The sequence below is a fragment of the Saimiri boliviensis genome, chromosome 12, assembly GCF_048565385.1.
Source record: "Saimiri boliviensis isolate mSaiBol1 chromosome 12, mSaiBol1.pri, whole genome shotgun sequence".
Taxonomy (NCBI): domain Eukaryota; kingdom Metazoa; phylum Chordata; class Mammalia; order Primates; family Cebidae; genus Saimiri; species Saimiri boliviensis.
In genome coordinates, this window is record NC_133460.1 from 80152830 (window position 1) to 80179094 (window position 26265).

At 42.7% G+C, this 26265-nt stretch overlaps 1 protein-coding gene across 50 annotated transcripts in view; it reads right to left on the minus strand.

Annotated features, from left to right (window-relative positions):
• The window catches only part of SORBS1 (sorbin and SH3 domain containing 1), a 254213-nt gene that overhangs the window by 161177 nt on the left and 66771 nt on the right, over nt 1-26265 (minus strand). For all 50 annotated transcript variants that reach the window (XM_074382623.1, XM_074382621.1, XM_074382622.1 and 47 more), the window contains one exon: nt 19808-19893. The gene's annotated coding sequence lies outside the window, so the exon portion shown is untranslated. Of the gene's footprint in view, nt 1-19807; nt 19894-26265 lie in introns of those variants that run through there.

The following is a 26265-nucleotide window of genomic DNA, read 5'->3' on the forward strand; positions in this document are numbered from 1 at the left end:
TAATGAAGGTTGAAAATACCATTCTCTATTATCACTTCAGGGGCTACCGTACACCACTGTGCCCCCAATTCTGATTTTGCAATGCTGTTGCTAGTTACTGCTGTCAGCGAAACAGTAATGACCTCCTTGGAGTAGGGAGATGGTAAATCTGCCTCTAATTCACTCATGTGCAGGCATTCATTCATTGAACATTTGGTTAACGGTTAAGGTAGGATGCAAGTGACAACAATTGAGCTATAAACTGCCCTCCCAGTAAAAGCAGGAAAAGCACATGGGTAAATCATAGGGCATGAGTCAGGAGGAGAGTGGAGAGGAAGAACACTGAGGTTAGGGTGGAGGAGGGGTCAGGCACAGTGGCTCACACCTGTAATCCTAGCACTTTAGGAGGCCCAGGTGGGAGGATTGCTTGAGCCCAGGAGTTTGAGACCAGCTTGGGCAACACAGTGAGACTCCATCTCTATGAAGAATAAAAATAAAAATTAGCTGGGCATGGTGGTACACTCTGTAGTCCCAGCTACTTGGGAGGCTAAGCAGGAAGATCACTTGAGCCTGGGAAGATCAGGCCGCAGAAAGCTGTGACCACACCACTGCATTGCAGCCTGGGTGACAGAGCAAGACCCCGTCTCGAAAAGACAAGGTGAAGGAGGGTACTTTCAGGGAACTACAGGGCAGTGACAGGAGGAAGTAGAAGGCAGGAGAGGGAAGAGAAGAACAGATGGCCCTTGAGCCCCTTTCCTGTGCTGCACCCTGCTGAGTCCTTCGCCTACTCTCTCCTGTCATCCTTATAAAGTTCCATGAGGTAGAGCCATTTGTAAAGGAAGAATCAAAGCTTTGAAAGCTTAAGTGACTTGCCCATGGTCAGACAGCTAACAAACCCCAATGTGGCAATTTTAGCTCTGGTTTGTCTGAATCCAACTGGTGGTCTTTTAAGGTGACGTAAGGCCCTGGAACATCCACCTCCAAAGTCTGCTAAAGCAGGGTAAAGACACTGTCTTTTCCCAAGATTCAACTTATAACTTAAAACATGATGAAATCATTCACTAAATATTGACTCATACACACACACGAGCTATATATTTGCCTAAATGTAAATATTTAAGTATTGTGAGGTTCTAAAATAACTATGAATGGAGCAGGGGGGAGTTAGACCATTTGTTTAAAATTATCACCATTGACAATATATTTTATACCTCTAAAGGGGTTTGAATACATGAGTACAGTGGCCTGAAAAACCATCTTCCCTATTCTCCTCCAGGATGTTACACAAAAGCAACAAGGGAATGACAAAGGACAGAAAGACAAATGTGACATCTGAATAAGTCAAGGAGAGAGATATAAGCCGCAGACCCAACAACTGTGGTACAGCTTCTAAAAGCCACTGAGATGGTTTAGAAACTTGCAGAGATGAGAACAGCTTAGGATTCATGTGTTTCCAGATCATATGAAATAACACCAGTAAATACAAACAGACCTGTGTCTACATGTCCGGCATAGGTCTATAAGCGCTAGCTAGACTAGATAAACACTATCTTACACATGAGGACACAGTGACAGAGGGATAAGTATATGGCTAAGACCATATACTTCAATAGTAAATGAAGAAACTACAGTTTAAACCCCAGGCCCTTGGGCTCCAGAGCCCTGCTTGTAACCTCTGAGACAAACTGCCTATCCTACAGCAAATGTACAAGATTATTAATTATATCATGATTTTATGGGCAAAGATAAAGATACCCTAACTACTGTTCATAGGCAATTGTTTATGTATTACGGCACATCTACTCAATGGAAAACTAGACACCTGTCAAAGAGAATGAGGTACCTCAATGTGTGATGTGGAATAATCTCCAAGATTATAGTTAAATAAAAATGGTTCAAAATATTGTAGATTGCTGGGCATGGAGGTTTATGCCTGTAGTCCCAGCACTTTGGGAGGCCAAGACAGGTGGATCACCTGAGGTCAGGAGTTCAAGACCAGCCTGATCAATGCGGTAAAACCCCGTCTCTACTGAAAATACAAAAACTAGTGGGGTGTGGTGGTAGGTGCCTGTAATTCCAGCTACTTGGGAGGCTGAGGCATAAGAATCGCTTGAACCTGGGAGGTAGAGGTTGCAGTGAGCCAAGATCATGCCATTGCACTCTAGCCTGGATGACAGTGTGAGACTCCACCTTAAAAAAAAAAAAAAACTGTAGATAGTCTGATGTCATGTGTATGAAATATATATATATACATATATATACACACACATACACATACACATATTTATAAATGTCTAGAAAATCTCCAGAATAGTATAGAATAAAATGGTGCTCAGGATTGCTTCTGAAGCGAGGTACCTAGATATGAGATAAGGTACATGAGAGAGGTAGAAAATTTACTTTTCACTGAAAACTTTGATAATTTTTAAATTTTGCACATGGTCAATTTTGTATATCACCTACTTATTAAAAATTCAAAAACAAATTAAAACTGTTTTCCAACCTACTGCACAGTTTTGGGGAGGATGAATAGAATAAAAGTAATCAGAACAGTCTCATGACAGACTCTATTCATTCCTTAGACAGAAGTGAATAACTTGCTGCAATTTTTCATAGTAGAGATTCTGAAATGCTTAGAACTTTAAAAAAAAAAAAAATGCCATCTACTTTCTTCAGCCAAGACATTTGTTTCTTAAAAATGTAGAAGATAGATAGCAGGAAAGAACTCCCTGGACAGATTATAGGAAGAAGTAGTTCAATGTTTGTGCATGGGGTATACGTGAGAGATCACAAGAAATCCTTCAAAAACATAAAGATGGCAGATAATGAACCAGCACCACCACTGTGGCTGAAAAAGAAATGAGTATGTCACCTCCATGCCACCAAAGAAACAGAGTCTCTCATGTCCCACAAAGCATGCAAGGCATCTTGTCTTGCCAAATTTAAACAGGGATATTATTTTTAAGCTACTATAATTAGTTTCCATTTGTCTGTGAATCAGCCTTTATGAGGCAAGAGCATCTAAGCCCCATCAGATGAAACAAGAAGCCACATCATGTCTGTTTATTATTTTGAAAAGAGAGGGTGCCAAGTTTCCTGTAACACCCAATTCAAACACTGAAATTTGGAGGACAGAATGTCCTGTTGTCCATGTTTGAAGATAGGAATATATTTTCATCTAATACATCAGAGTCCCAGGTTCAGCTGGCAACAGGAAGGAATTGAATTCCATAGCTCAAAAATAGGACTTAAGTACTAAAGCACCTTTCATTGCTCATATAGGATAATATTTATGTTTTAACCTCTCACGTGGCAGCATGTTTTAAAGTGCCCATGTTTATGAACAAACATGAGAACGTTTTAATCTAAAGATAACTGCCTAAGCGAAAAGAGACTGGCAAGTGTTTAAAGCTATGTTTACACTCCCTGATATACGGCTCTCCTAATTAAGTTTCCAAAGAGCAATGAAGAGTTCCTATTAAAAATAGAAAGGTAGGGGGAGGGGAGTGTTGCTATTTAAGCCTGAGCTTCCCTCAAATGAGATGGTTCCTCTAAGGGGTTCTGAAATCAGGTTTTGAAATACGGTAGAATCTTCTGGTATCCAAAGGAAGTCCAGCCAGAGAGCAGGTAACACTAACTTGAATGCAGTTAGAATCTGGACGAGGTTTAAACTGGCTTCCTTAGTAAGTCCCAAAGACCCAATGAGAGGGCACAAGCTCAATGGCATCATTCACAAAGAACATGAGTTAGCAGTATGCCAGCAGATCTGGCACATGGTGTGGGGGCAGTGGTGCAAAAGAGGGAGATACACTAGTCACTTATCTTCAGATTTATTACAGCAAAGCCTTAATATCTTCATGACCTTGATAAATGTGTAAAGGCACACCCGTATCTTTTATAGCAAGTAATAACATTTGCTAGTTCCAGTTATAACGTTTACTACTAGCCAGGTTCCCTTCAGCAAAACCACGTTAGCCTTTCAGAACTTCATTTTTTCTCAAATACAAAACCAGCAATAACAAATAGGGAAACCTCAAATACAAAACCCTCAAATACAAAACCAGCAATAACAAATAGGGAATGAGGCAGTGGGGAGTGACACTTGCCCTGGATCTAACCTCACAGGATTTCTATAAGAACCAAAATCAAATAATTAATAATAGTTTCACAGTGTTTAAGGTTTAGTAAATATGGATATAATGCTTTCTTATGGCTGGGATGAGGTGCTTGACAATTCTTACAACTAACAACCCTCTGATAAGGGTACTATTATTATCCTTGTTTTATAGATAAGAAAATTAAGGCCCAGAGAGGTTCAATAACTTGCTGGAGATTATGATACTAGTAAGTGGGATTTGAACTTTAGCAGCCTGACTTGAGTTTGTGGTACTATATACCACAATATGCAGCCTGTCATAATTATCCTATGAACATTAATATTATGTAATAACTAAATTTATGTTTATCTCAATTTCACAAATGAAGAAAATGAGGCTCAGAGAGGTAAGTCACAAGCCAAGATTGTCAAGCAAGCAAATGGCAGAGAGCTAGGATTTGAAACTGAGTCTATGTGACCATAGACCCTGAACTCCCAACCACAAAGTTAATAAACTTCAATCCACAAATATTGACTCTGCATCTACTGCACTCCAGGCTCCAGGTTCTAAAACACTATTCTTCTTTAAAAAAAAAAAAAAAGATAAGGTGGCAGTTGTTCACCCAGGAGCTAAAAGGTTTTCACATCATCTCCAGGCCAGATCAGGCCCACTCCCACCCTCCAGGGCAAAGTCCCAACCTCGAACAGCAGGTACCCAGTGATAGCCCATGCCAGTAACGACAATGATCACAGGAATTTTTAAATGTTGTGCTCTCGCTTTGAAAGGGAATTAGACTACTCAATCTTGAGGGCAAAAATGTCCTACAGGTCAAAATGCTAAGTTTCTAAAACAATGTGAACAGATATGGCCTATCTCAACAGGTGAAATATTTGAGGCACACTGTTCATTCCTACCAGCCTTTCAACTCCCAAGGTAGGCTGTGCCCGACTCAACCTGGTTCTCCCCGGGCTTTCCTGATAGTCTTTTATCCAGGAAAACCCCTCAGTAGGCCACCCTAGAGGGCAAGGACTAGGTTTTATACTCTCGACCGATACAAACACACGCCGTGGTTCTAGCATAGGGACTTGCAAATAAAAGGACCTCATGTCTTAGTGGATTCAACGGATGGAACAATATTTTATTATTTTAAAAGTACACTCATTTCCACTCCATAAGTGTTGCCAAGCAGCAGTCCCTGCACTGCTAAAATGATGATGTGAGAATCATTTTAATTAGCACTTTCATTGTTTATATGCAAATGCACATTCCTAAAGTGGGTTCTTTAGAAAGCTTTCCTAAATCAACATCCCTCACAGTGATTTTTCTCCTTAAATCCCTTTCCATAGACAGTAAAGAGATAAATTTCAACCCAGCCTGAGTCTTAATGATCCTGAATCTTTAATAATGGAATGAAGGTGCTTATCTCTATAGGAATGGCAAGTCTAAAATGAGGAAACATGAGGCACTTCCAAGCACCAAGATAGAGCTACTCCTTTGACTTAGTCATCCCAAAATAGGATGGGCGACTCCAAATGAAAGTATACTCCCAACACTGTGCTGCAGAAAAGTGAACAGTTGGCGGCCTGGGTCCCCCTGGGACAAACTGGAGAGTCTTCAGGGTCATCACAAACTTTCTAACCTCCTCTTTTCCCTTCCCCAAATACTCTACTCCCAGCTCAGGCAGCCCAGACTCTTGGCCAGTCTATCCCTAGCCCATTCCTTCCTTTAGTCTCTGACCTAGGGGCTGGGCAGCCTTGGTCTTGTGCCTCAGCTCAGGGAGAGGCCCAGATGCTCCTGGAGAACACAATCCTGGCAGAGGCATTGGTGGACCCAGCCCAGGCCTGCCCTGGGTGGGAGTCCCAAAGAGCTGATCTCTTGGGGAGTAGGAGTGGGAATAAGTTCTGGGTGGTCAGCACAGCTGAATCCTGACCCAAGTCACTAACTCAGCCCCATTCAGTTATGCCTGGCAGCCCAGGGCAAGTCACAGCTTAAAATTAGAGAGAACACCACAGTGTGAAGCAAAGTTTTTGGAAGGGCAAATGAGGAGTCAGAGGTTATCTGAGCTTGGAGAAAAACTCTGTGGTCCAAAGAGGGTGGAGGAAGTTGGGAGCCAGGAAGGCACTAAGAAAGTCCTTTAAGTGGCTACAAAGCACTCCTAATGTTGGAATGCTCTATCTGCATGTCTGGGCCACAGGAAGAGGGAATGGAGTCAAAGCTGAACAAAGGACAGCAGCATTTATGGTCAGAAGAAAGTCCAACAGGCTAAGGCAGGGGTGTGCAATCTTTTGGCTTCCCTGGGCCATACTGGACAGAAGAATTGTTTTGGGTTACACATAAAATACACTAACACTAGTGATAGCTGATGAGCTAAAACAAAAAACAAAACACACACATACACAGACACACACACACACACACACACACACACACACACACACACACAAATCCCATAATGTTTTAAGAAAGTTTACAAATTTGTGCTGGGCCACATTCAATGCCATTCAGGGCCACATTCAGCCTGCAGGCCTCGGGTTGGACAAGCTTGGGCTAAGATCTGGGAAGAGTTAAAACATGAGAAATCAGAATAACCATCAGGGTTTGTTTTGGGGGTTCTCTTTAAAAATATCTATGATCAGACCAAGAAGAAAAGCAGAGTATAAAACAGGATGAAGAAGCCCACATCATGTTATAAGACAAGCCACTCATCCCTGTGTTGCTTCCACCTCCTCCAACTATGAGAATGATCTTACTGGAAAGGGAGACTCTGGCAAGAGGTGACTGAGACAGAAGATGGGTGTGATCTAGGAGAGCCCCAGCCCCTTTAAGTGAAAGCTATTTCTTTTTAGGTTTTCAGGCTCAGATGAACCATATCCATAGACAGCTAAAAGAATGTGAACTGTCACTGATGACTCACTATCAGTAATCCTTCAGAAACCTCTGAGAAGAGGAAAGGTGAGGAAAATTGAGGAACTAAATAATTAACATTAAGAAGGGTCTAGAAGTATACAGTAAGAAGCTTGGCATCAATATCCCGAAAAATTCTAGCCTGGAATATTAAATAGATGGATAGCTAAGAAAAAAAAGCAGTGACTCTTTCTTTTGGTGTCACTCCAAGAACTGGCACAGGCTCACTGTGAAAAAGTATCAATTAATCAATTCCCTTTTTAAAAGTAGAATTATTAGAACAATAGCTCAGATAAATGTAACTTCACAGACAGGATCCCACAGAGTTCTGGGACCCCCACAGAGCCCCTTGTCTTTCATGTATACCCATAATTCCCTGGCACTACACAGAAAAATCATGCACACCTGGAGGAGAGCTTGAGGTTATGGTACAAGGAAGGCCACCACTTAGGAAATTCCCTAAAAGTCACAACCAAGCAGTGTCATGGCTGACACCTTAGAAATACATGCTTGTTAAAGCCTGCTAGTCCAATCAGTCTCTGGGCTGTCATTCTCAAAACTAGCCGCCATAAAGACCACTGCTGGTGGGAGGGGAGGGGGGATGTCAAGAGCATTTTAAGTGTGGTGACACGCCCTTCTCACTCAGTGACCTGTGACTGCCAAACCAAGATCCCTGAATGGAAACGCCTGGTTGGAACTCCTTCTTAGCTCATCAGTCAGACAAGCATCTTTGGAGCTATTTTTTCCAAGGAAGGGGACGTCCCTGAAGGAAATGAGTAGATGCCAAGCAGAGAATATAGCAAATCAAAATACTTCCTGACACAGCCAAATCCTTGGCTGATGTACTTCCAGCTCAATGCCTGGAACTCAAGACCAACCCAGGGAGGATCAGATGCAGGCTCCCATGTGGCTAGAAGCCAAGAAGGTCCAAAGTGGCTTCAGAAATCTCTAAGACTTGTTGCAAGACACAGGATTTCTGAGCTAAAGGGAGAATTGCACATCACCTTCTTACTTTAAAAAAAAAAAAAAAAATTAGGTGAGGGGCATATACAAGTGCTGAGGGAAACAATATTGCAGAGCTCCTTAAAGTGGTGAAGGATTTAAAGACTCTGGTCTCCAGGGCCCTTTTCCCCAAAACAGGCATTTTTAGCCATGCACTGTTTAGTTAATTAACACAGGAGACCAAAGGTTCAAACTAATCACCCCCACTCCCAGTACTCAGTCCTGGAACTGACCCTGAGGTACTTCGGACCAGGGTGATGGGGAGAGAGGTCAGATGATCCACCGCGATCTGGAACCAACCTCACAAAACTGCGTCATCCATGGACAGGCTGTAAGGGAACTAGCCACACCCCAGCCTCAGTCTCGCTGCAAATTTAACCCTAAACAGAACATACTAAAGGTCAAGTGTTGCCCAAAAGCTCAGAGACACACACTCTGGAGAAGGGAGACATACAAACAAGCATTTCTAGATGGCCGTCTTGTATCCCATCATCCAGGGATGGGTCTGGAAAACAGCAGACTGATACTCACACTCACTCAATTTATCTCTCTCTCTCTCTCTCTCTCTCTCTCTTTCTCTCTTCCCTTTTCAATGTTCTGTCAGTTCTTCTACTTGCCCCAAGAAAGAAACTTCCATTGTGCACTACCAGTCTTCAACACATGCTAAATCAGGGCAATGCGGAGACAGGAGTAGCAGTGATGGCAGCCAAGAGGAGATGGGCTGAGGCAAAAGGCACTGAACATTTGAAACCACAAATCCTGAATCTGCAATTCCTCTATTTACTTAGAAACAGTTGCTGATACTTACCCTGCCCAAAGATAAACTAGGACAAACCGGAAAGGGAAGGGGAAGCAGTGAGGTAAGGGCTGTTGTAAACCTGGCACCATGCATGCAGAGGAAAAGCTCTCCGCGTCGTCAGGACATCCCCATGAGAAAAGTTAGATAACAGTGATATTAGATGAATAGTGATATTAGGTTGTATCCAGGCACTAAGCAGAGGCAGAGGGCTGCTAACTTCACACACATAAAAAAAACGTTTAGAGACCACTGTGGTGTAGCAGAAAGAGCACAGCATTTAGAGTCAGAGGAGGTGAACCTGAGTCTTGGCTCTGCCTGGGTATGTGTGATACCAGGCCAGCCATTCAACCCCTCTGAGTTTCAGTTCTCTGTGAACTATGAACCAAATGACTTAGACTAGCTGATCTTGTAGGTGTCTCTCAGCTCTCTCATTCTGTTATGCTACTAATGATACAACGAAAGAGTTATACATCCATTCAGCAAGCATTTCCTGAACACGTTCTGCATGCCAGGTGCTGGGTATTAGGGACAATCTTGCACCCAAGGAATCTTCCGATCCACGTATGTGAGAGACTTATAAATGAGCCTCTACAGTACAAAGGGAGAGACGTGTGGACAGGGTGAAGGGTTCCAGCACAGGACAGTGCAGACCGCAATCGGAAACAGCTGCCTGGGAGTGATTCCTCAGCTAACACTTCAGGTAGGAGGCAACTGGGCCAAAGGAAAGAAAAAAAGGAATAGTACGTACGCATATAGTATGCACTTAAGAACGGCCCAGTAGGGCATGCAGGGTGGGAGGAGTGCTAAGAGATCAAAGGCCCTATAAGCCAAGCTAAAAAGAGCTACTGCCAAGCACCCCCAGGCCCCTGTGCCTCCCCTGCGGTTCACTTCAACAGCTCCCTATATGGCCACATCAGGGTTCAGAAACAACTCCTCCAAGTCCCCTTATGTCGACAGCCAAGCAACCATCCCAGCCCTGCCCCCAGCCCTCTCCTTTTGTCCCCGAGTCTCATCTAGCTCCACCTGCCACCCTACACATCCAGGCCACACCTGCTGACACAGAAACTTCCTCTCAGGCACCAGGCAGGCCTTGCTTTCAGCTCCTGCTCAGCCCCCAATGCCCAGCCCATGTCAGCTGTTCCAAATAGTTTCCATCTTCCTCAGAGCCACAGCCACATCCCTCCCACCCACCCCACTCTCATGCTCAGCCGATGATTCCCACCTCCTCTGTTCCTGGGAATGACTGTCCGGCACAACTCCCATAGCAACCCTCCTGCCCACTTGTCCTAAGCTCCTTTCTAGTGGTGCAGACAAAACCACAGGTTATCTCTGCTTACAAACACAAAAGAAAGCAAAGAGAAAAACTGTAAAGAAATAGAGAATGCTGTTGCCCATGCACGTGACTAGATTCTGAAACAAGCACATTTAGGTGGGATAAGGTATATGAATGGACTCCACATGCCAAAAGGCCCTGCGTAAATATTAGAGCTACTCCATATGTATTGGTTGAATAAATGAATAAACAAATCAATCTAAAGAGCTGCAAAATACAGAGTATCATCAGACATATGAACCAAAAATGGAGTCTAGAACTTGGCCAAGAAAATCTTTTCTAAAACCAGAGTTTTCAAAACTCTGGTCCCTTCTTTGCTCCTACACACACAGCCCACTTAATGCCAACCTGAGCATCGCTGAATCATTTTAATGATGTATTTTGGCTATTTTGGAAATAACTTCCTAAAACAATATATTTAGTATAAAATATAAGCACAACAGGTTTAGTACATTGCACATATAGTACACTATGCTTTGTGGGTGTATATATACATTTGTACCATGCTGTAAGTGCCATTGTAAGCTCTTAGCCAATGACTGCTGACACAGGCCCACAGCAAAACACCTCCTGCAGCCTCCATTACACCATCCTGTGCTGAGCGTGTTCTATAAAATGCTTTGTTTACTCTGCTAAAGCCTCTGTGCCATTTATTTTTTGTCCTGGTCACAATTTTGACTCAACACAGCCAAGAAATGGTGTTCAACTGGCTTTAGACCCACCACAAAAAAATAAAGGGAAAATATAACCTAGGATTGTAAAAACCAAGTATTAGGGTAGTCCAAGTCTCATGAGCACCAGTGAACATGGGTAGGCTTACAGACCTCTGAGCTCTAGTCATCAGAAATATTCTGCAGGATGACAAGAAGATGAAAACTCTTCTGCCTGATTTACCTCTGTACTATCTACTAAACAAAGCTACAGAATTTCCTCCCACTTCAAGTTCAGGATGATACCATGAGCTGCTGAGTATATAACGCACTATATTCAGTTCTTCTTTCGTGTTTATTACAGGGAGCCATGAGAAATAAATGATGGCATTAGGAACCCTTCTCCACTGGGACTCTCTGCTCTTCAAATCCCACAGACGTTGTTACGTGGCCAGTACCCCAGGTGTCCCCAGCACTGAGTGTGTGCAGCATGTGACAGAACAGCGGAATTCTAGAATGTCAGAGCTTGAGGAAAGCCAGACATGATCACATTTATATCAGAAACAACTAAAACTCAGAGACAGAAGGCTGTTGTAGGGTTGGTTGTAAGTCACATATACCAAGAGTCTGATGAATTCTCACCCCAAAACCAGGAAGCTAAAAGATGAAAAAGGTTGAGATTTGGTCTCCATCAGGCTAGCATTTAGTCTTCAGCACTCTACAAGAATGATTTCAGGATGGAAAAGGCAACATGAGAAGAAACAGAAACTTCAGATAACGATGGCTCATAAAATAGGAATGATTCGAATTAAGTTCACACAGTTATTCAAGTTTTAGGTTGGGTGGGGTTTTTTTTGTTGGTGTGAAGTTCCCTTTCTAGAATTTGCAGATGCTTTAGAAGATACTGGACCCAAAAAACTAATTATTTGTTTCATTAAAACACTGGTAACTTCTATTAAACAGTTTTATATTTTTGTCTGACTATAAAAAGGAAAAAAAAACTAAGAAAGGTTCAACCCCTTTGAGTTCAGTAGTTCACTTCTATTTGAAAAATAAAAATGGAAATATCTAAGAGCCAATGTCATTAGTAAATTTGTATAAATGTTTCCACCATGGTATTTTTATGAGTAAATCACATTATACAAAGGATACTGTATGTTTCAAAACTAATGACCTGATATTTGTAAAGAATACTTTTTAAAAATTACCTTATTGCTTTCTTTCCTTCCCCTTAGTTACAAACACAAGAATTTCTTTTTTTTTTTTTTTTTTTAAGATGCAGCTTCACTCTCGTTGTCCAAGTGGAGGTTGCAGTGGGTCGAGATCATGCCACTGCACTCCAGCCTGGACAACAGAGCGAGACTCCATTTCAAAAAAGAAAAAAGAAGGATACCAAAATCTTGTGTTTTTTTTTTTAACCTAAAGATCTCTTGACTTTTTTAGGATAAGATTTTAAACAAATAGTTAAGTCCAGGGTGACAAAACCAAAAGCCTGAGAGGATCAAACAGGTAGCAAACAGGTGATGTGGGGCCACAGCAAACTGGACTCCCTCCCCTGAGGGGACAACCTCTGCTCCAGTCCCGCCCACTGTCCCATGCAAGAATAAAGCCCAAGACTGCTAGATCTTCTGTTTTTTCACAAGTAGCTAGAAATCAAATTATGTGAAATTTTCTGCTACTTTTTTTTTTTTTGAGACAGAGTTTCGCTCTTGTTACCCAGGCTGGAGTGCCATGGCTCGATCTTGGCTCACTGCAACCTCCGCCTCCTGGGTTCAGGCAATTCTCCTTCCTCAGCCTCCTGAGTAGCTGGGATTACAGGCACGCACCACCATGCCCAGCTAATTTTTTTTTTTTTGTATTTTTAGTAGAGACGGGGTTTCACCATGTTGACCAGGATGGTCTCAATCTCTTGACCTCGTGATCCACCCGCCTCGGCCTCCCAAAGTGTTGGGATTACAGGCGTGAGTCACCGCGCCCGGCAATTTTCTGCTACTTATTCATTTATTTTTATTTATTTTAGACGGAGTCCTGCTCTGTCACCAGGCTGAAGTGCAGTGGCGCCATCTCGGCTCACTGCAATCTCCGGCACCCAGGTTCAAGAGATTCTCCTGCCTCAGCCTCCGGAGTAGCTGGGATTACAGGCACGTGCCACCAAATCCAGCTAATTTTTGTATTTTTAGTAGAGACGGGGTTTCATCATGTTGGCCAAGATAGTCTCAATCGTGAAATTTTCTAATTTTTAAAACTCTAGCCACTACTTTAAAAACTTTAGAATTCTGGCCACGACTTTAAAAACTTTTAAAACACTGGTATTCTGTGGCCAGCTAGCCTGCAACCCTACCACACGAGACAAAAATGCTATAAATATGATTAATTCAAGGAATAAATACAATGTTTAGAAACATGAATTCTGCTGAAAAATGAAATTAGCTGTTAGAAAACAGGAAGAGGCTGGTGGCTCACACCTGTAATCCTGGCAGTCTGGGAGGCAGAGGCAGATGGATAGCTTGAGCCTAGGAGTTCGAGACCAGCCTGGCCAACATGGTAAAACCCTGCCTCTACAAAAAATACAAAAATTAGCTGGGCATGGTGGCAAATATCTGTAGCCCCAGCTACTGGGGAGTTGAGTGGGAACACAGTTTGAGCCTGGGAGGTCGAGGCTGCAGTAAGCCATGATCGTACCACTGCACTCCAGCCTGGGCAACAGTGTGAGACCCTGTCTCTAATAAAAAGAAAAGAAAAATGGTAAAGGTCCTTCTGCATCCTTTTTTAATTAAAAGGATTAGCCACTTATATAAGAGACTATTTCTAGCTTTTGAGTCCATGTTGGGACAATTCTGGAAGTTGAAAATTTTATTGAACTTAGGCTGCCCTAAACATAGCTATCTTTCCCAATCTTTCACCTAGATCTAATTAGAAAAGCCATCTTTTACAGTGAGCACCTACCTGCTACATAGAGTTATCCAGAAGCAGACACATTTAGAATGAAATGTGTGACTAAGCATGATAACTGGGCAGGGGAATGTCATCTCCTAAAAATGTACAAGTGTTATATACAGAAATTGTGTATGTGCATAGGTACCTTAAAGGGTTTCCTGACCCTTCACCCAAAAAGCCTAAAAACCAATACCTTACTGATTATGATAGTGAATGTTGAATTATGCAAAGTTCAACAAGCACAAATAATACAGTCATTTTTTCAAGCACACCTCTGCAGGAACCATTTTTTATTTAATCACTGCTGTAATCAGCAGACTAGAGAAATTCTCCCTGACTGAGGAAAACATGGAGTGAGTCATCTGTATGTTGATAAGGAGACAGCAGGCTGAGGGCACTGCTGTGAAGTAGGCATCAGATGGTGCCTTGTCTAAATTAGTCAGTAGAACAATCAGAATGATTTCTTCCCATGACATGCAGTAATCACCAGAGATGATGCTGATCTCCTTGTTCTAGTGATGACCCTAACACAATTTAATGTTTACTTCTCTGAACCAGGACCAAAAAAAAAAAAAAAAGACAAAAAACATATTCCACTCTCTATTTGTAGTCATTAGATGGAAAAATAGAAAGTATCTTGTTTTTACATGTGGCCAGCAAATGTGATACAACTTCCTGCTTGCTTAAAAAGTACAAATTCAAATGTGTAAATCTCTTGGAGAAACACCAACACCTAAGAGATGTCACTGTTGCATGAAATGAATACCATGTCATTGTAGGTCACAATAACTTGGGCCAGAAAGTGGCCTTATGAACCTCTGGTGACATAAAGCAATATGGCAGCCCAAGGAGATACATCTAGACAACCACCCCTGAGAAGCTGCCCCCAACAGCACACACTCCAAACAGCAGTGTGGTGGCTGGCATCACTAGGTTCTGGACACTGAATTCTACACTACTCTTTCAGAGAGGTGGCAACTTATGCAAATTCTATTTTGAGCATTTTCCTAGGGTAGCTGGGATTCTTAAGACAAAGAAAATGGGTTTGGATTGCTTTTTAATGTGTCTGAACTCCAAGGTTAAAAACTATCAACCACAAAGGATTCCAATCCTGTTCTGTTCCACAATGCAAGAAGACCTTGCTCTAAAGGGCAGCAGTGAGACGTTCAGTTGAAATGGCCATAATTTGTGGGTCAACTCATGGTAACTACCTCATTTCAAATCCATATTTGTCTACAGCTGCTGAATAAAAAAATATATTGAGCACATACAGCTTTAAATCCTTTTCAGAAATAAGGATAAGGATAAAAGAAAGAAATTGGCCTGACTGACATATCCCCATACATGCAAAATTTGAAACTCAAGTCGAAGTACTCCAGTCCCAAGTTGTTAATGAACATGAAGTCTCCAACCTGTTAAAGGCATTGTGAACAGGTGATGCCCTCAATCAGAAGACACATGCAGCAAGAGCAGTTATAAAATCAACTGGTGAGGAAACTTTCAATGTTTCCAGATCATTTGCAAAGAATAAAGGGGATACTATTATTATCCTTTTTAAAGATAACACACAAACATAACACAAAAAAAATTTAAAGTAGCTATGCATCTCAGGCCTCTGTTCCTGAGATGGTCTACAAGTATACAAGCACTGAAGACTATTCTACAGCCTCAGCAGTTTTTTGTTTTGTGTTTTTGTGTTTTTAACTTAAGAAGGATACCACCAGTTTTTAAATGTCCCACCACTTAAGTCTCCAGGGGCATGGGAAGATTCCATACTTTTTTTAATTCCTGAAATCACTTACTGAAGAAGGAAGCAGAAGGAAAAATCCTCCCCCTATGATTTCCAGGAAGTTTCATTCTTTTTAATTTTATTTAGGTGCCACTCTGTGAGAAAAGATAACAAACGAAAACCAGGGTTGAGGCCATTCCTCATAAATACTGCTCCCCTGAAACCCTCATTTGCCATAAACCATCGGTCATAGACATAGAACATTACACAATCAATGCTCATTTTCTAGAGATTAGATGTTCCGGAAGTACCACTCAGAGTGTTTTCACTCAAGCTGGAGAGTCTTTAAATACATGTAGAAGCAAGTCAGCACTGCCCATACCCACGGGAAGGACAGACCCCATTCTAGAATGCTGCTGATCACCCTGCCCTCTCTTTTGTCATAATTTCCACAAAAGGCCTGAGAAGACCACATGGGGTTGAAGTTGAGGGAAGGAGTGAAAATGTTTTCAAAGAAGGAAATCTTGAGGATATTCAAAAGCTTTTGGGGCACGGGGATTGGAAGTTTCCTAAACTGAAAGGATCACAAAGGCAGTCAGAGGGAGGAGGCAGACACACTTTGGAGCTAGTGATGGTGGTAGGAGGCAAAAATGTCTATGGCACCTGGAGACTGCAAGACTAAAGGAACTCACTAGGAGCCTGAAAATGGGAAAACTAAGGCGCCCAGTGAGAAGATGGAAGGAGCTCAGTAGGACAAATTGTCCATGAAACAGACAAAGCAAATATGGAGCAGCTGCATTTTATGCCAGAAGCCCACAAATAGATGACCAGAATATGAGTCAACTAATTTTCTCATATTAGTCAATGGCAGGTGAGGGGTAGGTGAAATGCATTCAGTTACCACAAACATCACACTGTATTTTTTATCTTGTGCATTCATCCTTGATATTTTGAAGATAATTGTATCTTCTAACTTATGGCCCTGTAAATCACAGTGCCTGTTGGGCCTTCTTCAGAAAATTTTATCACATTTAACTTTTCATTGAAAAATTACTGATTTTCAGGTATGTTTTCACTTAGTGAACCCTCAATTAATGAACTTTTGGATGACGTAATTGTTGAATGAGGAAAATAACTAAAATGTATTAAGAGTAAATTAAACTTAGTCATTGAAATGGCTTGTAGAAGTTCCAGTGCATAAGAGCAATAGCTTACAGGCTATTGGCAAAGGCTGCTGGATCTTCCTGCTTGCTAATAATTCACTCAGCTGACCAGATTTATGATTATGCAATCTTAAAACTAGTTTTCTTGATTTGGGGAAGTCACAGCATTTCAAACTTTTTATATAAGGTGAGGCTTTATGACTACTTTTATATCATATTATCTCATTTGTATGATTTATATTTGCATAAAATGAAAACCATATTCATTAGCATGTCTTCACATTTACATCTTAGTAGGGACTTTATATGGAAAATCTACCCTTTGCCTTCGCCTTCCCTCTTTTCTCTGTCAAAAATCCTACGCATCTCTTCCTTTCTCTCCCTAGATGATCTCATTCAGTTTCATGGTTTTAAATATCATCTATATGCTGATGACTCTGAGAGATACCATTTCCAGCCCCAGTCAACTCTACATCTCTATGGGAATATCAAATGGGCATCTCAAACCTAAGATGCCCCAACAGAACCCTTAGCGTCCCTCTTTGCTCCTTATCTCAGTGAACAGCAATGTCATTTGCCTAGCCAAAAACACCGGACTAATCCTTGACTCTTCTTCTTGCTCACAAGCCACATGCAACCCAGCAGGCTCTACCTTCAAAATGTGTCCTGAGCCTGACCACTTCTTCATATCAGTCAATGCTCACTACTCTAATCCAAGCCACACCCTAATCTCCTGCCTGGACCACTGAAAGGACCTCCTATCGGTTATACAGATTCTTCTCTTGCCCCTAGAATCTATTCTGCACTCAGGATCCAGAGGAAAAATGTTAAAGCACAAAGAAGATCACATGGACTATGAAATCCAAGCACTCTCAAAGTAAAAATCAAACTCCTTACCATGGCCTGCAGGGTCTGGCTCCTACTTATCACTCATCCTCCCTATAAACACCCACAGCCCAAGTCCAGCTAAACTGGCTGCCTCTGTTCCTCTACCATGCCAAGCTTGTCCTGCGTCAAAGGCCTTTCTTTTCACTTACTCTTCCCTCTGCTTGAACACTCCTCCCCTGATTCCTTGACACCACTCAAGTGTCTGCACAAAATCAATCTCCTTCTTTTTCTCTCTCACACGCACAGAAGCCTTTTCAGACCATTCTTTCTAAGAGTCCCACCAGCCCCTCACCTTGTTTTACTGTTTTCATAGCACTCATTACTACCTGAAATTATATTGTCTATTTAGTTATTTGTTTGATTTCTTCATAAGTATTGCTCACAATACTTAGTGAGCACCCATCAGGTGTGAGGTACTCTTCTAAGAGCTGAGGATACAAGAGTGAACAAGACAAGACAAGCAAAAATCTCTACCCTCATGGAGTGCACACTCTTATTTATCATTCCCATTCAAATCAAAGGTCCAGAGAGGCACAGACACAGTCTGCCTTATGACCGCTGAAGCACCACCCCAGGGCCCAGAACAGGCATTGATACTTATTTGCTGAATGGGTAAGTGTCCTGCTACCTGATGCCATCTGCTTCCCTGAGGACTTCCACCACAGAGTTTTTCCTGCCTAGATGGGAGTCAGGTTCTGGGACTCAGAATGTCCATTGTGTCCCCTCGGACAGGGCAGTCTAGACAGCCAGGCTCCTGTGGCTGAGCTTGCTCCCTAATCCTGGGCCTGCTTATCCTAACTGACTACCCTTCCTTCTTGTCCCAAACCCCAGCACCTTGCAAGCTCACCAGGTAGCCATCCCACTGGGATCTGTCTCAGTGGGTCATGAGAGCACCTGATCCACATCGTTGGCACTGACCAGGGAGTCAGTGTTAAACAGGCCAACTTTTCTCTACAAAGAGTAGCTGAAATAAAGATGTGTGGGTTGTTCGGCATCCCTAGCTCATGGTGGTCTTTCCCCTCGATATCTCACCTAAGACTTCAACATCAGCTAGCTAGCATCCCTGAAGGCACTCTCACCTCAGCACTGGAACACACTATTATTAAGGACATGTTTTTGCCTCTTTCAACTGTCATAGAGGCAAGACGTGTACCTGCTGTGATGAGTAATTAAGTTTCTTGCAAAAAAGGAAGAACATTTGTTAACTGTGAAATTATCTGATCTCAAATAAAAATAAAGGTAATTGTGAAATGTCATTAATTTATCTTTCAAGAAAATGGCAGCTATACTGGTAGGAAGGAAAAGAAAGAGAGACAATGCAAATCTCTTAAAGAACACTCTGGAAGTCTCAGAAAATAAATATTTAAAACCCACTGTTGGCTGGGTGCAGTAGCTCACGCCTGTAATCCCAGCACTTCGGGAGGCCAAGGAGGGTGGATCACAGTTCAGCAGATGTAGATCATCCTGGCCAACATGGTGAAACCCCATCTCTACTAAAAATACAAAAATTAGCTGGGTATGGTGGCGTGTGCCTGTAATCCAGCTACTCAGGAGGCTGAGACACGAGAATCGCTTGAACCCAGGAGGTGGAGTTTGCAGTGAGTCAAGATCGTGTCATTGCACTCAAGCCTGGAGACAGAGTGAGACTCCATCTCAAAAAAAAAAAAAAAAAAAAAAAAACAAAAAAAACCATTGTTTCCAACATTATCGGTTTTCACACTTTAACGTATCTGTTGGCTGAGAAGTGCCCTGCTTGAATACCACTATGAGACTAGCAGATGAAGATGTCTATGAACATTACAAAGCCAAGGCAGGAAGCCCCAATCTGGTGGTCAGTTGAACTGGGCTGAGTATGGCAGATACACTGTAACACTTATACCTGGAACTCCAACTTGAAAAGTATGTTAATAAAGTTAATAAATGTAGGGAGTAGGGGGAGAATTGCCTTGCTCTGCATCTCAGAGCCAAATAGTATTACCTTATATTTGCCCAAGACTTTACTCTCCCTGAGCAAATATAAGCATTCTTGCATATATTATTTCTTGCACACATTATCTCTTTTAGTCTGCAAAGCAAACATATCCTGTAAACAGCAGGATAGGTTTCTCTGTCTGGGGCCTGGGAGGTCAAAGAATTCACCTACAATTCCACAGTAAAAATTGCAGAACCAAGTAAGTACCAAAACCCAGATGTGCCTAGGCCCAGCCCAGTATCCTTCCTTCCTTCTATAAAAGAAAGAACAGCATGGTTCTCTGCAAATCACATTCTACAGTTAACAAAGTATTTCCCTTCACTGAGAAGCAGCAAAAAAAACGCATATATTCACCAGTGGTTTAAGGTGGTGGGAAGATGCATTGGTCCAGGAGCTCTGGGCAGAAAGGTTTCACGAACTCTTCCAAAGGATGCCAACTCCTGCAATGACAAAAGTACAAAACACCTGGTGTGAATCACAGGCACCCTGGGGCCTCTCCCCAAGGGGACTCATTTAAACATCAATTGCCAGGCAATTTAGGCTTAATCCCCTATCTCTTTTAGCCCAACTCCCTTCCCCACTCTGACTTCCCAAAGTAGAAGAAGAATCTTTAATTCACCAGCTGAAATGGTCCCCATGAGAACTATAGAATCTTAGGCAGAAGGGAGCTTTGGAGTTCATCTTTAACAGAGATCACAAACTGAAAGCACAGTGGGTGACATCCAGCCTGTGGAAGTGTTACATTTCATCTATGGATATGTTTAGAAAATCTGAACCAAACATAAAAATCAGAGATATCACATAAAAACTGACTTCTGGCTTCTCTTAAAAAAAAAAAAACAGACCTGTTAACATGGCCCATATTTAGTCTGACAATAATCAGGTAGTGCTAAGCATTAACAGCAGTCGCCCTTCATAGGCAGGCTTGGCTGCTCCAATATACCACAGTCCCCACCACTCCCTATTGTCTCCTCAACACAGAGAAGAACTGGGGTTATCATTAGTCATTGCCTTTGCGTTATTGTTTTTCTTGTGGTACAGAAATATTTTCTTCTACTTATAATTCTAACAAAAGTGGGAAAACAAAAGGGTCCTAGTTGCAAAAAAAAAAAAAAGGTAGAGCACATATAACAACTCAAGTTGGTAGCCTCACTCCTGCAGGAGTGGACAATTGCAACCCCCAAACAAGCACAACACTCCCATTTTACATGAGTTGAATGTAAGCAGGAAACTGACTTGCCTGCTCCCATAGTTAGATGCAGAGCTCAACCTGCGTCTCTCGATTACCTAATCCAGGACTCCTTCACTACGCTACATACTAGTCTTATACTATAAGCAAAAAAATACAATAAACACACACAATTAACTAATTAAAATTAATTATCAGAAATAATACTCAGCTTCCAGAGAAGTATTAAAGTCAAGGAAATACAGTTGAAGCACTGCACTTTCCACTAAAATGCTTGCCATACATCAAAAATGCTCAGTGTCCCAAACTATCTGGAATGTGCTCTTTATCCTAGAAAAATCTCCCTTAACATGCATCTTGAATACAAGACTGTAAATAAGTTTATGTACAAGGTAATAGCACTGTAATAAAAAAGCAGTGTTCAACAATAACATCTTGATAGGAGTTATTTATATCACTCCCACAAAGAATTTATGGATTCATTCACTTAACAAATATTTATTGAGCCCTATTACATACCAGGAAGTATGCAACGTGATGGAGATACAAAAGTGAACAAGACCCTCAAGTTGCTCTGTCTGAATAAACAATAGATCCAGACACTCAAAATGAATGATAAAATAATGGGTAAGTGTAGTGATCCGCAGTAAAATGCTCTTCTCCTGAGCTATACCCTCTATGGTAAGTGTAGTGATCCCACTATGCACCTGTGTTATGGGAGCACTGAACAGGGGCACCTGATGCGGTGGAGGTGAAGAGATACTTTCTAGCATAGCCAGAGGCCTCAGGAAATCCTAAAGCTTGGATGGGAGTGGACCAGGCACAGTGAGGAATAGAGGACAAGAGAGGCAAAAGTAAGGAGGGGAGAACAGCCCCCTCCAATTTGGTCTTGTTCAGATCTCTTATTAGCTCTGGGTCTTAGAAGCCCCTGCCTGATGCCACATGACCCAACATCTGCTGGGACTTGATCCACAGCCCTACATATGCACTTACAGAAGTTTATCTTGATAAGTGCCCATATCAAAAATGTTACTGATTCAGCCCTGCTCCCTGGCAATGCCTACCTATGACTCCCTGGAGTCTGCTGTCCCAGAGTCTACAGGGCCTAAGAAACACGGTGGTAGAAATACTAAGCCTTTCGACCAGGTACGGTGGCTCACATCTGTAATCCCAGCACTTTGGGAGGCCCAGGCGGGCAGATCACGAAACCAGGAGATCGAGACCATCCTGGCTAACACAGTGAAACCCCATCTCTACTAAAAATACAAAAAATTAGCCGGGTGTGCTAGCATGCGCCTGTAGTCCCAGCTACTCCGGAGGCTGAGGCAGAAGAATTGCCTGAACCTGGGAGGCGGAGGTTGCAGTAAGCTGTGCTCGTGCCACTGCACTCCAGCCTGGGCAACAGAGCAACACTCTGTCTCAAAAAAAAAAAAAAAGAAATAAGAAAGAAAAGAAATACTAAGCCTAAGCCTTTCATGATGTACAGAAGAGAGTAAATAAAGGCGTTTTTCTTATACCAGTCACAAGGCTGCCCTGTCTATCTCCACCCCAGGGCCTGGATTTCCACAGCAAGAAGCTACTATGCATTTGAGCCTCAAGCAGGAAGCTTTGTGAAAAAATGTTCCAGAATATCAGCCCATCAAAATCCCCACATGGAGTTATCCTTTTCTTCATAGATAAGAAAGAAGTGAGCCGCCAGTCCTGATCTAGGCTAAGGCAAAGCCAGGGAAAAGCACTCCAAAACAGGCTGGAAAGTGGCACGCAGAGGAGGAAAGACCAAACGTGTGGTCAATGCTAGGGTTCCGGTTCAAGGCCTGTACGAGGAAACAAGCAGGCAGCATTCGCCTGAAGAATCAAAAGAGCTTCCTTGGACCAGTAACTAGTGGTCAGGTTCCCAAGTATGGCTGAAAATTAGAATCACCTACAGAATTAATCCACTATGTCCCACAGTCATTAAATCAGAATCTTTGGTTTGGAGGTCCAAGCACTGTCCAGAACCTCTCCACAGGTGATTCTGACGTCCAATACGAAAAGGGTATATTTCACCCAGAGGTCTCAGAAGCTCCAAAACAACCTCTTAAAGGACATGAATTCATCATCCTCCAGGAAGGAGCCAAGGATCCAGACTTTAGGGGAGTAGCACATTTTGGTATGTTTACCCACTCTCTGCATCTCACTATGACAACCATCACAACTTCCTTTAAATAAATGTCTTAAAAAAAAAAAAAATGCCAGCAGCCAGAATAGCAAATGGGTAAACGAAGGGGCCTTCCTCTTTCCCCGTATTTCTTGTATACCATGACCCAATGTCAGTGCCTCCAGGTAGACGATTGGGGGTGTCCAATCTCAGCAGCTTTCATATACCTCTGTGGGTTCGCTGCTCTGGCAGAACAAAGGCTGTGGGAGCATCCAGTCATCCAGGTGGCCTTCGAGGAACAGCTCTAAGGCACAGAGCACTCTGATCAGGTCCTTCCTGCCCACAAAAGGGCAGGACTCTACCGATCAGTGCAGTGTCTGGAAACCTGCCACGCCTGGCTGAGCACTTCTCTTTCCAGATTTCCACTTTGTGGTCATGTAACGACCTGTGCTATCTCAAGCCAAGACTGGCAAAGTAAATGCCGTGCACCACAAAGATGATGGACAGATTGGAGTAAACTGGCTCCCTGAATGCACCGGCCTGCAAAAATCTCTTCCCTGACATTACAAGGTATCACTAGGTGACCGTCAGGCAGCCAGCGCCAGAGAAACCCACAGCTGACCAAAGTCAGTCTTCCTGATTGGCAAGGCCCGGCAGCAATCCACACTATCCTTCCAAAGAACAGGGAGACAGGCAGGTGTCCCCATCAACCTAAGGATCCTCCATGTGAACCATAATGCAAACTTGGAAGAGCATGGTGGAGGAGGAAGTTTAGGAAAAGCTCAGAATCATGATTTGCCCCCTCCTGGTGGTCCTCGGTTTTTAAAAGCTTCACTAATTTTCCTTGCAGTACTGTTATATCCTGGCCTAAAACAAGGCATTTCTCTGATACAACCCTCCAAAAGACCTCACAAGAGTTGTCCTAGGCCCTGCCAAAGACCTCGATCCATCATCTCCCTTATTCCTCCCCCATCCCAAGAATACGGATTGATACCAGCCATTGTGAAAGTCACCTCTGCCACCCTCATTCCTACCAAACATCAATCCAGACTGTCCAAACCACTGTGGACCACTCTGGCCTCTCCTGTTACAAGTTCTCATAGCTCCATGTATCTCTCCTTCCTACCATGAATCACTTACATTTTCACATTGTTGTCCCACTAACCTATATACGGACAGGGATCCATATAATCATTTCTGTTTTACCTTGTTACTGCTGCCGTTTTACAATTTTACGGGGTCTTTGTTTGACTAGCTCACTGTATCCTAATATAGTACCTTTGAGCCCTCTGGTTTCCTTCAAAATACACCCCAAATTTCATGCCACTCAGCTCAGACTTGGTCCCTCTCTCCTTGTTCTGGATCCAAAGCACAAGCTGCTTTCTGAGCTCATGGCATACTCTCTTCTTCTTTTCCCTCCACAAATTCCAACTCCTCCATCAACTAACCCAGGCAGTCCAGGGGAGCAAATACCCAACTGGCCTTGAGGCTGACCACCTTGGGAAGGAAACAAATCAGAAGTTATCCATTTCATGTTTGGGGAGTGATTTTTTTTTAAATCACACTGCATTATTTTATTTAAGATGATGTTCTAATATGCAAAATGAATCCCTTTTCTGACCTTGAAAAGCACTTCTCTCTTCCCTAACAAAACCGACTGGGGCCATAACCAGTGCCAACATCTCCAGGACCCGAACCCCGCTGAAGCTTCCCGGGTGCTCAGTGCTGAGGTGGCTCCCACTTCCCAAACACCTTTTGGCTCTGTTTCAGTTGCCCAGCTGTCCTCCTCTTGCATCCATTGGCAAAGGAAGATGGTCCTTGAGAGCTTTTTAAAGCTCTTCCACCTACTCTGCTGATTCAGCAGGAGGGAAAATGAATGTTTCCAAGTTCTCTGAATGACACAAAGCTCATGAAGTACAACCAAATTAGTTTAAAATCGCAAAATGAGTTTAGCTCTTCCTTTAAAAAAAAAAAAAAAAAAAAGGAAAGCATGCCTACTTCCAATGACTCACAATGACTTCACAATTTTTCCTCCACTAGGATATGTATTCTTCCTCCCAAAGCTAATGGTTCTCTCTCCTCCCTCTTCCATTTCCTAAGACAGTGTAACTGGGCCAGATTGCCAGAAACCTGTTCTGATTTGAGACACCCTGAAAAATTTTTGACAAAGCCCAAGGTACCCCATGCCAGAGGGTCCTTCCCACTAAGGTCCTGTGCATTTGCTGTTCTCTCTGCCTGCAAAGCTCTTTCCAGGTTTCTTGCCAGGGAAAGAAAGCATTCTCACTTTTGAGAGCTCAGATCAAATATGCCTTTTCACTGAGGCCAGCCCAGACTACCTAACCTTACTCTCATCAGCAAAAACTACCTTTTTTGTAGACCCTCTCACAATCTGTAATTATCTTATTTATCCATATTTCCCTTTAAGGTGCAAAAATTCTGCCCAACTTGTTTACTGCTGTACCCTCAGCAATACAATGCATAGCAAGTACACAGTGAAACACTGCTGAGTGGGTGGGCAGATAAACAAGGAGGAGGAGGCAGGCCAGTGGGAACAGGGCTGAGAGCCCTTGAAAGACACCCCATGGCATCTTCATCATGGTATGAAGCGTGGGCAGGACTTCATCATGGCCTCTAGAATGGGTCTCTTGCTTTCTCTTTCCTTGATTCTTCTCAATATGTTGCTACTTAGATACTGGTTCCACCACCATATACTCCCAACTGCTCAGACCTAGGTATTTCCCAGGATACCCAATTCCCATGTTTGGCGTCTCTTACTCTGCCTCCATTCAGCCATCTTCAGCTTGAAAAATTCAGATATCCACAGGGGTATCTGACCTTCTATGACTTCACGACCCTCAAGGATCTGACCCAAGCCCACTCCACGAACCATATCTCTGATACCCCACTTGGTCCTCCATCACCACCAGTGAGCTCATGGCCCAATTCTCTGGATCCACCATGCCTAAACCTTTGCTCAGGTCACTTTTACTACTTAGAACATCTTTCTGCTGCCTCATTACCTGTTAGCTTTCTTTCTCTCTTAAGCTATCCCTCACCACCACCACTACCACCCCACCCCCAGGCTGGGACTGATACCCTTTCCCTCTGCCCCACAGTCATATTTGCCCTCAACATCTGGAAATTATCTTTAATCTCTATTTCCCTCAAATGACTGCCCCTTGATGGTTCGGACCCCTCCAATTCATCCTTGTTGGCCCAGAGCCTGGCACATAGTAGGCACTCAATAAATATACACTGAACTAAACTACCTTGTTTTCTCCTTGACAGTTCCCATTTCCAAAGTGACTCCTTGCAGAGCGTTAATACTCAGCACAAGTAACAGAAATATTTTGTTATTATGCATGCTTACTAAAGCCAACTGAAAAGAAGTAGCTGGGGTGGTGGTCTTATCATCATCATCATCATCATCATCATCATCATCATCATCATCAACATCATAAAACTGAAGATCTGAATGCTGAGAGG